The sequence below is a fragment of the Oncorhynchus masou genome, chromosome 24, assembly GCF_036934945.1.
Source record: "Oncorhynchus masou masou isolate Uvic2021 chromosome 24, UVic_Omas_1.1, whole genome shotgun sequence".
Lineage (NCBI taxonomy): Eukaryota > Metazoa > Chordata > Actinopteri > Salmoniformes > Salmonidae > Oncorhynchus > Oncorhynchus masou.
Genome location: NC_088235.1, coordinates 113,998,294 through 114,011,128, shown reverse-complemented (window position 1 = coordinate 114,011,128; position 12,835 = coordinate 113,998,294). Strand labels below are relative to the sequence as shown.

Genomic DNA, 12,835 nt, shown 5'->3' with positions numbered 1-12,835 from the left:
AATTCCTCTTATGTTTGTTGGGCCTCACAGTCCCGGTAACCAAGGTTACTAAATACCAATGTAATTTTTTTATTTATTATTTATTTTTTTACTCTGGACTGAAGTAAAATATATTCATCAAAATGACACACAAGTTACTAATCTACAGAAAGGAAGAATGAAAACAACAACAAAAACACATTCCTTAAGCAATTTGATTAATTTGTAATATTCGTAATTGTCCTTTCATTTCCCATCATTCGCACATAGTGTACACCCAGTCTCCTTGAAATCAGGACGTCTTGAGGTAAAATACAAGGGGCCATTTTGAATTTCTAAAGTTCAGCGTCCCACATGGAAGATATTAACATTCCATAAACCTCTTTTTCATGATGGACGAGAGGAGGCAGGGTGTGTGTAACAGGATTGGCAAAATGCTTGCATTCCTCCAGAGGAACTTTGTTAAACAACCAGGAGGGCCCTCAAAGCCAGAGGGGTTTCAGTGTGTGTGTGTGTGTGTGTGTGTGTGTGTGTGTGTGTGTGTGTGTGTGTGTGGAGAGGCAGGATGAGAGCCAAGGCCAGCCCGTCCCTCCCTCCCTTCTAGCCTGTGATCCCTCTACAGAGAAATGGTCGGGACTTTGTGGAATCCTAACAGTCACATTTGAGAGGATGCCAGCTTCTCTCTGGTACCAACAGAGTTCTCTCTCTCTCTCTCTAGTGAGTCCTTTGTCCTACAGGGAAGGATGCAGTTATGTCAAATGTGCTTGTCAACAAGCATCTGAGCATTTGGAGAATGCGGTTTTGAATATTTAAAAAAACTAATTTATATATGTTTAAAAACAGTTACATTGCATCTAGGGTATTTAATCTCCTATATAACTTGCAAATGAGTTATATATTGTAGGCTTACCAATGCACACTTCTGTTTCATTTACCAATCACAACATTGACGTGCTCAAAACACAGTCCTCATCCAGAAATAGACGGTCTGATGGGTAGAAAAGGAGACCGTCAGGGAGGAATCTGAGCAGCACTAACTTGTCTTGGTGACACAGTACCTTTCTAAAGGGCTTTATAGGCACTAACTCACACGACGACACTGTAGAGTTGAGTCAGTGGGCTCAGAGACACACCTGAACCAGCCTGGACTAATCACACACGTTAACCCTACAACAGACTGTCACCGGTCACATTTACGGTGTATCTTTCCAACAGGTCCGTCTGTAGAGACACACAAAGCCAGAGGGGTTTCACTAATACTCACTAATACTCCTGGAACTAGAGAAACCTGGACTCTGGTGGGTTGGTGGGTCGGTCGGTCCAACAGGTCCATCTGTAGAGACACACAAAGCCAGAGAACTGCCTCACTAATACTCCTAGAACTAGAGAAACCTGGACTCTGGTGGGTTGGTGGGTCGGTCGGTCCAACAGGTCCATCTGTAGAGACACACAAAGCCAGAGAACTACCTCACTAATACTACAGTATTTGGAGACTGGATGGTCAGGAGGGCCAGAGCCCAGGTCCAGGTATTTGGAGACTGGATGGTCAGGAGGGCCAGAGCCCAGGTCCAGGTATTTAAACACCGTCCAGGCATTTTCCTGCCCTGGAAGTCAGCATCTTGTCTCAGTCTAGTCCAGGAGGGTTAGGGTAAGGTTAAGGTGTCTGGATGGCCCCTGTATTTAGAGACGGTCTTAGCGTTGTCCAGGTACCAGGACGGGACCCAGGACGGGACCCTGCTCAGCGCTTCTGGAGAACAGAAGGAGGTGTGAGATGCACTATTACATGACAACACATTGGCCATATTAACTGACAAGGAGACTGGTCTCCAGAAAGGTCTTGTGCTGATATATCAACATTAAACGTCTACGCTGGTTTTAAAATCACCACTCTGAACATGTCCCAGGTATTATTATCATTGTAACTTTGACTGACATCACTATTCCTCACAACACCAACATTAGTCTCCTCCATGGTTGGGGGAGATTCGAATGGAAGTCACTCAAATCAGGAAGTGATTTGAAGTTGTAAAAAAACTAGAAATATTTTGAAATAAATAGCTTCTCCTTGTCAGTTTGTAATTTCACTTTGCTTCCTGAATTGACTGACGAATGGGTCCGTTCCGTGTCATCTCAGTGAGCCGTTCCGTGTCATCTCAGTGAGCCATGACGTGTCATCTCAGTGAGCCGTTCCGTGTCACCTCAGTGAGCCATGACGTGTCATCTCAGTGAGCCATGACGTGTCATCTCAGTGAGCCATGACGTGTCATCTCAGTGAGCCGGTCCGTGTCATCTCAGTGAGCCATGACGTGTCATCTCAGTGAGCCATGACGTGTCATCTCAGTGAGCCATGACGTGTCATCTCAGTGAGCCATGACGTGTCATCTCAGTGAGCCATGACGTGTCATCTCAGTGAGCCATGACGTGTCATCTCAGTGAGCTATGACGTGTCATCTCAGTGAGCTATGACGTGTCATCTCAGTGAGCCGTTCCGTGTCATCTCAGTGAGCCATGACGTGTCATCTCAGTGACCCGTTCCGTGTCACCTCAGTGAGCCGTTCCGTGTCACCTCAGTGAGCCATGACGTGTCATCTCAGTGAGCCATGACGTGTCATCTCAGTGAGCCATGACGTGTCATCTCAGTGAGCCATTCCGTGTCATCTCAGTGAGCCACGACGTGTCATCTAAGTGAGCCATTCCATGTCATCTCAGTGAGCCGTTCCGTGTCATCTCAGTGAGCCATGACGTGTCATCTCAGTGAGCCGTTCCGTGTCATCTCAGTGAGCCGTTCCGTGTCATCTCAGTGAGCCATGACGTGTCATCTCAGTGAGCCGTTCCGTGTCATCTCAGTGAGCCATGACGTGTCATCTCAGTGAGCCGTTCCGTGTCATCTCAGTGAGCCATGACGTGTCATCTCAGTGAGCCATGACGTGTCATCTCAGTGAGCCATGACGTGTCATCTCAGTGAGCCGTTCCGTGTCATCTCAGTGAGCCATGACGTGTCATCTCAGTGAGCCATGACGTGTCATCTCAGTGAGCCGTTCCGTGTCATCTCAGTGAGCCATGACGTGTCATCTCAGTGAGCCATGACGTGTCATCTCAGTGAGCCATGACGTGTCATCTCAGTGAGCCATGCCGTGTCATCTCAGTGAGCCATGCCGTGTCATCTCAGTGAGCCATGACGTGTCATCTCAGTGAGCCATGCCGTGTCATCTCAGTGAGCCATGATGTGTCATCTCAGTGAGCCGTTCCGTGTCATCTCAGTGGGCCATGACGTGTCACCTCAGTGAGCCATGACGTGTCATCTCAGTGAGCCATGACGTGTCATCTCAGTGAGCCATGACACGATCTCAGATTGTGCAGAAATCGTTTCTGTAGTTAGAGGCAGATAAGATAAACATTCCGGAAACTTTATTTTGATCTCTGAGAAATTAATTGCACAATTGATTGCACCCAAATTGGCAATTAAAAAAAAATATATTTATAAGATTCGTATACAGATAATATTCAATAATGATAGCACTTAACATCTGATTTGAACCCAATTTTTTTTAAACAATGAGTAAGACATGAGGAATTCCACAATGTGGTCAAAAGCCCCCCCACACCAATCCCACCACCACACCGAGTATATAGTATCAGTATCAGTTCTCTCTCTGACTAGTACACTATATATACAGCAGTATGTGGACACCCCTTCAAATGAGTGGATTCGGCTATTTCAGCCACACCCGTTGCTGCACACAGCCACAGTAGCAAAGGAGGGACCAACTCCATATTAATGACCATGATATCAGTAGATATCTCAGATAGGGGGGAGTGAGGCCTAAGAGGGTTTTATAAATGAGCATCAACCAGTGGGTCTCGCGACAGGTATACAGAGATGACCAGTTTACAGAGGAGTATAGAGTGCAGTGATGCATCCTATAAGGAGCATTGGTGGAAAATCTAATGGCCGAATGGTGAAGAACATCTAGCCGCTCGAGAGCAACCTTACCTGCCAATCTATAAATTACTTCTCCGTAATCTAGCATGGGTAGGACGGTCATCTGAATCAGGGTTCGTTTGGCAGCTGGGGCGAAAGACGAGCATTTACGATAAGTCTAGATTCAAGTCTAGATTTAACGTTAGCCTGCAGCTTTGATATGTGCAGTGCACCGTCTAGCCATACTCCCAAGTACTTGTATGAGGTGACTACCTCAAGCTCTAAACCCTCAGAGGTAGTAATAACACCTGTGGGTGTTGGAGGGTGAGTGTCCCAGTTTTTTTGGCCTTGTGGGAGATCTGTTGACGTGCCCTTGAGCAGGGCATTGACCCTGGATGCTTCTGTGTGTCTCTGAATGGGAATCTGTTGGATGACTGGTGTGGTGAGGTTGTTGGATGACTGGTGTGGTGTAGTTGTTGGATGACTGGTGTGGTGTAGTTGTTGGATGACTGGTGTGGTGTAGTTGTTGGATGACTGGTGTGGTGTCGTTGTTGGATGACTGGTGTGGTGAGGTTGTTGGATGACTGGTGTGGTGTAGTTGTTGGATGACTGGTGTGGTGTAGTTGTTGGATGACTGGTGTGGTGTAGTTGTTGGATGACTGGTGTGGTGAGGTTGTTGGATGACTGGTGTGGTGAGGTTGTTGGATGACTGGTGTGGTGAGGTTGTTGGATGACTGGTGTGGTGTAGTTGTTGGATGACTGGTGTGGTGTAGTTGTTGGATGACTGGTGTGGTGAGGTTGTTGGATGACTGGTGTGGTGTAGTTGTTGGATGACTAGTGTGGTGTAGTTGTTGGATGACTGGTGTGGTGTAGTTGTTGGATGACTGGTGTGGTGAGGTTGTTGGATGACTGGTGTGGTGAGGTTGTTGGATGACTGGTGTGGTGTAGTTGTTGGATGACTGGTGTGGTGTAGTTGTTGGATGACTGGTGTGGTGAGGTTGTTGGATGACTGGTGTGGTGTAGTTGTTGGATGACTGGTGTGGTGTAGTTGTTGGATGACTGGTGTGGTGAGGTTGTTGGATGACTGGTGTGGTGTAGTTGTTGGATGACTGGTGTGGTGTAGTTGTTGGATGACTGGTGTGGTGTAGTTGTTGGATGACTGGTGTGGTGTAGTTGTTGGATGACTAGTGTGGTGTAGTTGTTGGATGACTGGTGTGGTGTAGTTGTTGGATGACTGGTGTGGTGTAGTTGTTGGATGACTGGTGTGGTGAGGTTGTTGGATGACTGGTGTGGTGAGGTTGTTGGATGACTGGTGTGGTGTAGTTGTTGGATGACTGGTGTGGTGTAGTTGTTGGATGACTGGTGTGGTGTAGTTGTTGGATGACTGGTGTGGTGAGGTTGTTGGATGACTGGTGTGGTGAGGTTGTTGGATGACTGGTGTGGTGTAGTTGTTGGATGACTGGTGTGGTGTAGTTGTTGGATGACTGGTGTGGTGTAGTTGTTGGATGACTGGTGTGGTGAGGTTGTTGGATGACTGGTGTGGTGAGGTTGTTGGATGACTGGTGTGGTGTAGTTGTTGGATGACTGGTGTGGTGTAGTTGTTGGATGACTGGTGTGGTGAGGTTGTTGGATGACTGGTGTGGTGTAGTTGTTGGATGACTGGTGTGGTGTAGTTGTTGGATGACTGGTGTGGTGAGGTTGTTGGATGACTGGTGTGGTGTAGTTGTTGGATGACTGGTGTGGTGTAGTTGTTGGATGACTGGTGTGGTGTAGTTGTTGGATGACTGGTGTGGTGTAGTTGTTGGATGACTGGTGTGGTGTAGTTGTTGGATGACTGGTGTGGTGTCGTTGTTGGATGACTAGTGTGGTGTAGTTGTTGGATGACTGGTGTGGTGTAGTTGTTGGATGACTGGTGTGGTGTAGTTGTTGGATGACTGGTGTGGTGTCGTTGTTGGATGACTGGTGTGGTGTAGTTGTTGGATGACTGGTGTGGTGAGGTTGTTGGATGACTGGTGTGGTTTAGTTGTTGGATGACTGGTGTGGTGTAGTTGTTGGATGACTGGTGTGGTGTAGTTGTTGGATGACTGGTGTGGTGAGGTTGTTGGATGACTGGTGTGGTGTAGTTGTTGGATGACTGGTGTGGTGTAGTTGTTGGATGACTGGTGTGGTGTCGTTGTTGGATGACTGGTGTGGTGTAGTTGTTGGATGACTGGTGTGGTGTAGTTGTTGGATGACTGGTGTGATGTAGTTGTTGGATGACTGGTGTGGTGTAGTTGTTGGATGACTGGTGTGGTGTAGTTGTTGGATGACTGGTGTGATGTAGTTGTTGGATGACTGGTGTGGTGTAGTTGTTGGATGACTGGTATTATGTAGTTGTTGAGAGCCTGCACTGCAAGTATCCTTTTCCCTCTCGCTCTCATCCAACACTTCCCACACTGCCCCTACTCGGACACATTCATAACCTGCATGGAAACTGGATTGCATACCAGAGAGAATACTGTAGACATCAAGAAAGCCAGTCAGTTGATTATTGACAAGTATTTCCAACACTTTTGATAAACTGGGCAAAATAGAAATAGGTCTATAACAGTTAGGATCAGGTTTTTATTATTTACATTTAAAAAAAATATGTCCCCTTTATTTAAGCAGGTAATCCAGTTGAGAACAACTTCTCATTTACAACTGCGACCTGGCCAAGATAAAGCAAAGCAGTGCGACAAAAACAACAACACGGAGTTACACATGGAATGAAGAAACGTACAGTCAATAACACAATAGAAAAGTCTATATACAGTGTGTGCAAATGAAGTAAGAGTAGGGAGGCAAGGCAATAAATAGGTCGTAGTGGAGAAATAATTACAGTTTGATCTCCCCCTTTAAATAAAGGATGAACCGTGGCTGCCTTATAAGCAATAGGAACCTTCTGTAAAGCATTTGTGTGTAGCTGGCGAGATGAGTCAGGACAGCAGATATGAGTAATGAAAGCAATATTACTCAATAATATAACAATACACGTCGTATAAATACAAGGCCACAAATACGGGCCGCAATACAATAAACAATCACTCACAAACAAACATGGGGGAACAGAGGGTTAAATATGAACAATGAACAAGTAATTGGGGGATTGAAACCAGGTGTGTAAGACAAAGACAAAACAAATGGAAAATGAAAAGTGGATCAGCGATGGCTAGAAGGCTGGTGACGTCGACCGACGAATGACGCCCGAACGAGGAGAGGGACTGACTTTGGCAGAAGTCGTGACACCTCCCCAGAGAGGAGAGACAGGTTAAAAAGGTTGGAGATGATAACCTCCCCAGAGAGGAGAGACAGGTTAAAAAGGTTGGAGATGATAACCTCCCCAGAGAGGAGAGACAGGTTAAAAAGGTTGGAGATGATAACCTCCCCAGAGAGGAGAGACAGGTTAAAAAGGTTGGAGATGATAACCTCCCCAGAGAGGAGAGACAGGTTAAAAAGGTTGGAGATGATAACCTCCCCAGAGAGGAGACAGGTTAAAAAGGTTGGAGATGATAACCTCCCCAGAGAGGAGAGACAGGTTAAAAAGGTTGGAGATGATAACCTCCCCAGAGAGGAGAGACAGGTTAAAAAGGTTGGAGATGATAACCTCCCCAGAGAGGAGAGACAGGTTAAAAAGGTTGGAGATGATAACCTCCCCAGAGAGGAGAGACAGGTTAAAAAGGTTGGAGATGATAACCTCCCCAGAGAGGAGACAGGTTAAAAAGGTTGGAGATAGGCTTGGAGATGATAACTCCCCGGAGAGGAGAGAGAGGTTAAAAAGGTTGGAGATAGGCTTGGAGATGATAACCTCGCTAGAGAGGAGAGACAGGTTAAAAAGGTTGGAGATGATAACCTCCCCAGAGAGGAGACAGGTTAAAAAGGTTGGAGATGATAACCTCCCCAGAGAGGAGAGACAGGCTTGGCGATGATAACCTCCCCAGAGAGGAGAGACAGGCTTGGCGATGATAACCTCCCCAGAGAGGAGAGACAGGCTTGGCGATGATAACCTCCCCAGAGAGGAAAGACAGGCTTGGCGATGATAACCTCCCCAGAGAGGAGAGACAGGCTTGGCGATGATAACCTCCCCAGAGAGGAAAGACAGGCTTGGCGATGATAACCTCCCCAGAGAGGAGAAACAGGCTTGGCGATGATAACCTCCCCAGAGAGGAGAGACAGGCTTGGCGATGATAACCTCCCCAGAGAGGAGAGACAGGCTTGGCGATGATAGGGGCAGCAACCTTAAAGAACAAAGGGTCTAAGCCATCTGAACCAGATGGACTCAGTGACTGCCTGCAGGGAGAAACTTTGTAGCGGGGCAGAGGAAAAAGAGAGAGAAGCATCAGGGCCAGTCGCATTAGAAGGGGTGGGAGATGAGGAAATGTTGGACAGGCAAGGAGGCGTGGCTGATTCAAATAGGAATACTGACTTAATGAAGTGGTGATTTAAAGAGCTCAGCCATGTGCTTCTTGTCAGTAACAACCACATCAACAACATTAAGGGACATGGGCAGCTGTGAGGAGGAGGGTTCATTCTCCAGGTCTTTAACTGTTTTCCACAACTTCTTGAGATGAGACCCACAGAGAGAGAAAGTAACTAACTTTGGCCTTCCGGATAGCCTGGGTGAACTTATTTCTCATTTGCCTAAACGAGAACCAGTCAGCCTGAGTATATACAGTGGGGCAAAAAAGTATTTAGTCAGCCATCATTTGTGCAAGTTCTCCCACTTAAAAAGATAAGAGAGGCCTGTAATTTTCATCATAGGTCCACTTCAACTATGACAGACAAAATGAAGAAAAAAATATCGAGAAAATCACATTGTAGGATTTTTAAAGAATTTATTTGCAAATTATGGTGGAAAATAAGTATTCTCATTTAATTAGGCCTATTTAGACAGGTACAAAAATAAAGGCAGACAGTGAATATCCCTTTGAACATGGTGATTACTAATTACACTTTATATGGTGTATCAATACACCCAGTCACTACAAAGATACAGGCGTAAGATGGATCAACAACACTGTGGTTACTCCACGATACTAACCTAAATGACAAAGTGAAAAGGAAGCCTGTAAGAAAAAACAAATATTCCAAAACATGCATCCTGTTTGTAAATAAGGCACTAAAGTAACACTGCTGAAGTACTAACACTAATTGCCCAGCAGAGGAGCATATCTCCCTGTACAAATTCCTGATTACCTAGAAGTGGGAAACCACTCCCTGTCCCATACAGCCACTGATTACCAAAACAACAACAATCACAAATTGCCATGCACCTTAAAGGAAAAATCCACTGCCCATGTTATGTCAATGTGCCGAGTGGTGCATTCTGGGCGATTCGGGACAAGGGGCACTCTCCTTCAAGTCAGTGAATGAGAGTCTTTTGGGCGCTAGCTCAAAAACCCAACATTTACATTAATTTCGTTTACAAGAAGTACAACATTACACATCTTTTCCAGAGGAAAATAGGCAGGTTTCTCAACAGATACACTGACTTTGAGAAGGGATTGCGTGATGATTAGCTTAGCGACCGCATGACGCAGCATGACAACCTGAACGCGATTGGTCAACAGTCTACTGGGTGAGGTGTTTTTACGTTCTTCATTCATTGAATTCCTCTCTCCTGTTTATAATATCTCTGACAATGCCACCATGCAACGCACCCTGGACTAAAGAGGCAGACAAATACGAAAAAATGTGCTCGACCCTCTGTTAAATTACACATTTCTCGAAGTAGGAATATCGCAAAACAAATGTGATCAATGGGAGAAGACATCCTGTCGAGTTATGACACTGGCCAGTGCTGTAATCGGAGGTGTATGAGATTACAAATGTTTTCACGCTCTAAAAGTCGTATTCCTATGAGAGCGACTTCATCACAGTGCTACGTAATACCGACCGGATTTCTGCCTGCTTTGAACGCCAATCATTTAAATTCACATGAAAACATCAAATGACCCTGGGACTCGATAAAACATCACTCGGAGATGCACAAAAACAATATAACCTTCAAAAATGGGTGAACCTTTAATTTAGTCCTGGTTGATGTGTCCAACAATCAACTAGCTGCAAGTTATGAACGAGCTGCAACAAACACTCAAACTGAACAGTTTTATCTGAATTTCTTCATTCAAAGACTCAATAATGGACACTTGTTGTATCTACCTTCTTGCCATTTGTGCTGTTGTCTGGGCCCTATAATGTTTGTACCATGTTTTGTGTTGCTACCATGTTGTTGTCATGTGATGCTACCATGTTGTTTTTTATTTAGTTTATTTCCCCTTTATTTAACCAGGTAGGCCAGTTGAGAATAGGTTCTCATTTACAACTGTGACCTGGTCAAGATAAAGCAAAGTAGTGCGACAAAAACAACAACACCGAGTTACACATCGGATAAACAACTGTACAGTCAATAACACAATATAAACAATCGAATGTCATGTTGTGTTGCTACCATGCTATGTTGCTGCCTTGCTATGTTGTGTTGCCTCTCTTGTGGATATGTGTGTTGTGTCCTATATTTATATTTATATGTTATTTATTTATTTTTAATCCCAGTCCCCAGGTATTTTGCATTTCAGTAGGCCGCCATTGTAAATACGAATTTGTTCATAACTGACTTGCCTCGTTAAATAAAAGGTATAAAAAAAAATGTTTAAATGAGCATTCAGCAGTTCACGCCAGGTAGGCTACTGGGAAGACGAACACCATTCAAAGTAAATGGCCCTAGCGAACAAAAAGACAACACCTTAAAAGAAAATAATGGTGTGACGATAACTATACCCATCAATAGTCGCTATTTGTTGCAATATTTGATAGGCAGCTGTCAAGAGTATAACAGAACGGCAATGTTAGCTTGAGTTGCAGAATGGTTTGTCTGTTACTATTTTATAAGGCAAAACCTTACATGCAACTGCACGTGGCTCGTTGGTCTAGGGGTATGATTCTCGCTTCGGGTGCGAGAGGTCCCGGGTTCAAATCCCGGACGAGCCCTTTTTTTTTTATATCTCTACGTTAGCTAAATAAAATGGAAGCAAATCAGGTATGCAAGCAGTAACATAAGGTAAACAGTATTTAAAAGACGATTTTTCTATGATGGTATTCAGTTCTGGTCAAACGCGTAATCACGAGAATGTAGAATGAACGCTATATATACTGTCTTTTTTGACAGACTATTGTGGCTCGTTGGTCTAGGGGTATGATTCTCGCTTTGGGTGCGAGAGGTCCCGGGTTCAAATCCCGGACGAGCCCACTTTTTTTTCAGTCCCTGGTATGTGTGAGATGCTGTGAATCAGACTCATACTTACCCCTAAAAGTGTGCACATCATTAATCTAGATGGAGAAATTAAGACATTTTTGGATAAAGTAGATTTTTCTTTATTTTTTATCTTTGACTGTCATATCTGTTATTGTTTGTAGGGGGCAGTATGTTCCAGTTATTGCAAGTCAACCATCAACCTGTTTTTTTGTCTCATGTCATCCCGTCGAATTTCCAGAATTTTGGAAGGTAGTTTATTCCATCAGGCTGTGCAACACAGTAGATTCGATAGAATCACGTTATTAAATGGGTGCCATACCGTGCTGTGTGTTGTCTATGCCGGTTATCTTTCGGGGTCCTGTTGTTGACTTTAGATATATTGTAGAGCCCCACACGTAATAATAGTGCTTGCAACCCCCCCCCCCCCCTTTATTTTTCTCTCTGTGATTTATTACATTGACAAAGCAAATACAATATTTAATTCTCCCCCCAAAAACACGTCACCTCCCCCCTCCATCGGCCACCTGCACTCTGTCAAGCACCCTAAACAAAGGGTGTGAGCTCCCAGCCAGTCAGATAGCTATGAGCCCAGTAGTAAAGCATCACACAGGCAAGCAGGCTGCTGTGCCAACCTTCCTCTGGAGGAGAGGCAGCCACAAACTGCTCCGTAACATTCCTACTCTCTGAAAAGGAGACAGGCATGCAGCAGAGCTGACTTTCTGCCTGACTCTGTTTCTATAACATACAGTATCCACATGTCTTTCTGTCCAGCCCTGCTACCCAGTATCCCCAGCCCTGCTACCCAGTATCCCCAGCCCTACTACCCAGTATCCCCAGCCCTGCTACCCAGTATCCCCAGCCCTGCTACCCAGTATCCCCAGCCCTGATGATCCCCAGCCCACCCAGTATCCCCCCCAGCCCTGACCCAGTATCCCCAGCCCTGATACCCAGTATCCCAGTATCCCCAGCCCTGCTACCCTGTATCCCCAGCCCTGCTACCCAGTATCCCCAGCCCTGATACCCAGTATCCCCAGCCCTCCTACCCAGTATCCCCAGCCCTGCTACCCAGTATCCCCAGCCCTACTACCCAGTATCCCCAGCCCTGCTACCCAGTATCCCCAGCCCTGCTACCCAGTATCCCCAGCCCTGCTACCCAGTATCCCCAGCCCTGTATCCCCAGCCCTACTACCCAGTATCCCCAGCCCTGCTACCCAGTATCCCCAGCCCTACTACCCAGTATCCCCAGCCCTGCTACCCAGTATCCCCAGCCCTACTATCCCCAGTATCCCCAGCCCTGAAACCCAGTATCCCCAGTATCCCCCCCAGCCCTACTACCCAGTATCCCCAGCCCTGAAACTATCCCCAGTATCCCCAGCCCTACTACCCAGTATCCCCAGCCCTAGTATCCCCAGCCCTGATCCCCAGCCCTGATACCCAGTATCCCCAGCCCTGCTACCCAGTATCCCCAGCCCTGCTACCCAGTATCCCCAGCCCTGCTAGTATCCCCAGCCCTGCTACCCAGTATCCCCAGCCCTATCCCCAGCCCTGATCCCAGTATCCCCAGCCCTGCTACCCAGTATCCCCAGCCCTACTACCCAGTATCCCCAGCCCTGCCCTACTACCCAGTATCCCCAGCCCTGCTACCCAGTATCCCCAGCCCT

The 12,835-nt window shown here is 46.2% G+C and overlaps 2 non-coding genes across 2 annotated transcripts; both read left to right on the top strand.

Moving 5' to 3' along the window:
* Positions 1-10,837: 10,837 nt before the first annotated feature.
* Positions 10,838-10,909, top strand: trnap-cgg (transfer RNA proline (anticodon CGG)). Its single transcript has one exon. It is a non-coding gene; the product is annotated as a tRNA-Pro (tRNA).
* A 186-nt stretch (positions 10,910-11,095) lies between these two features.
* trnap-ugg (transfer RNA proline (anticodon UGG)) lies at positions 11,096-11,167 on the top strand. Its single transcript has one exon. It is a non-coding gene; the product is annotated as a tRNA-Pro (tRNA).
* The last annotated feature ends 1,668 nt before the right edge of the window (positions 11,168-12,835 follow it).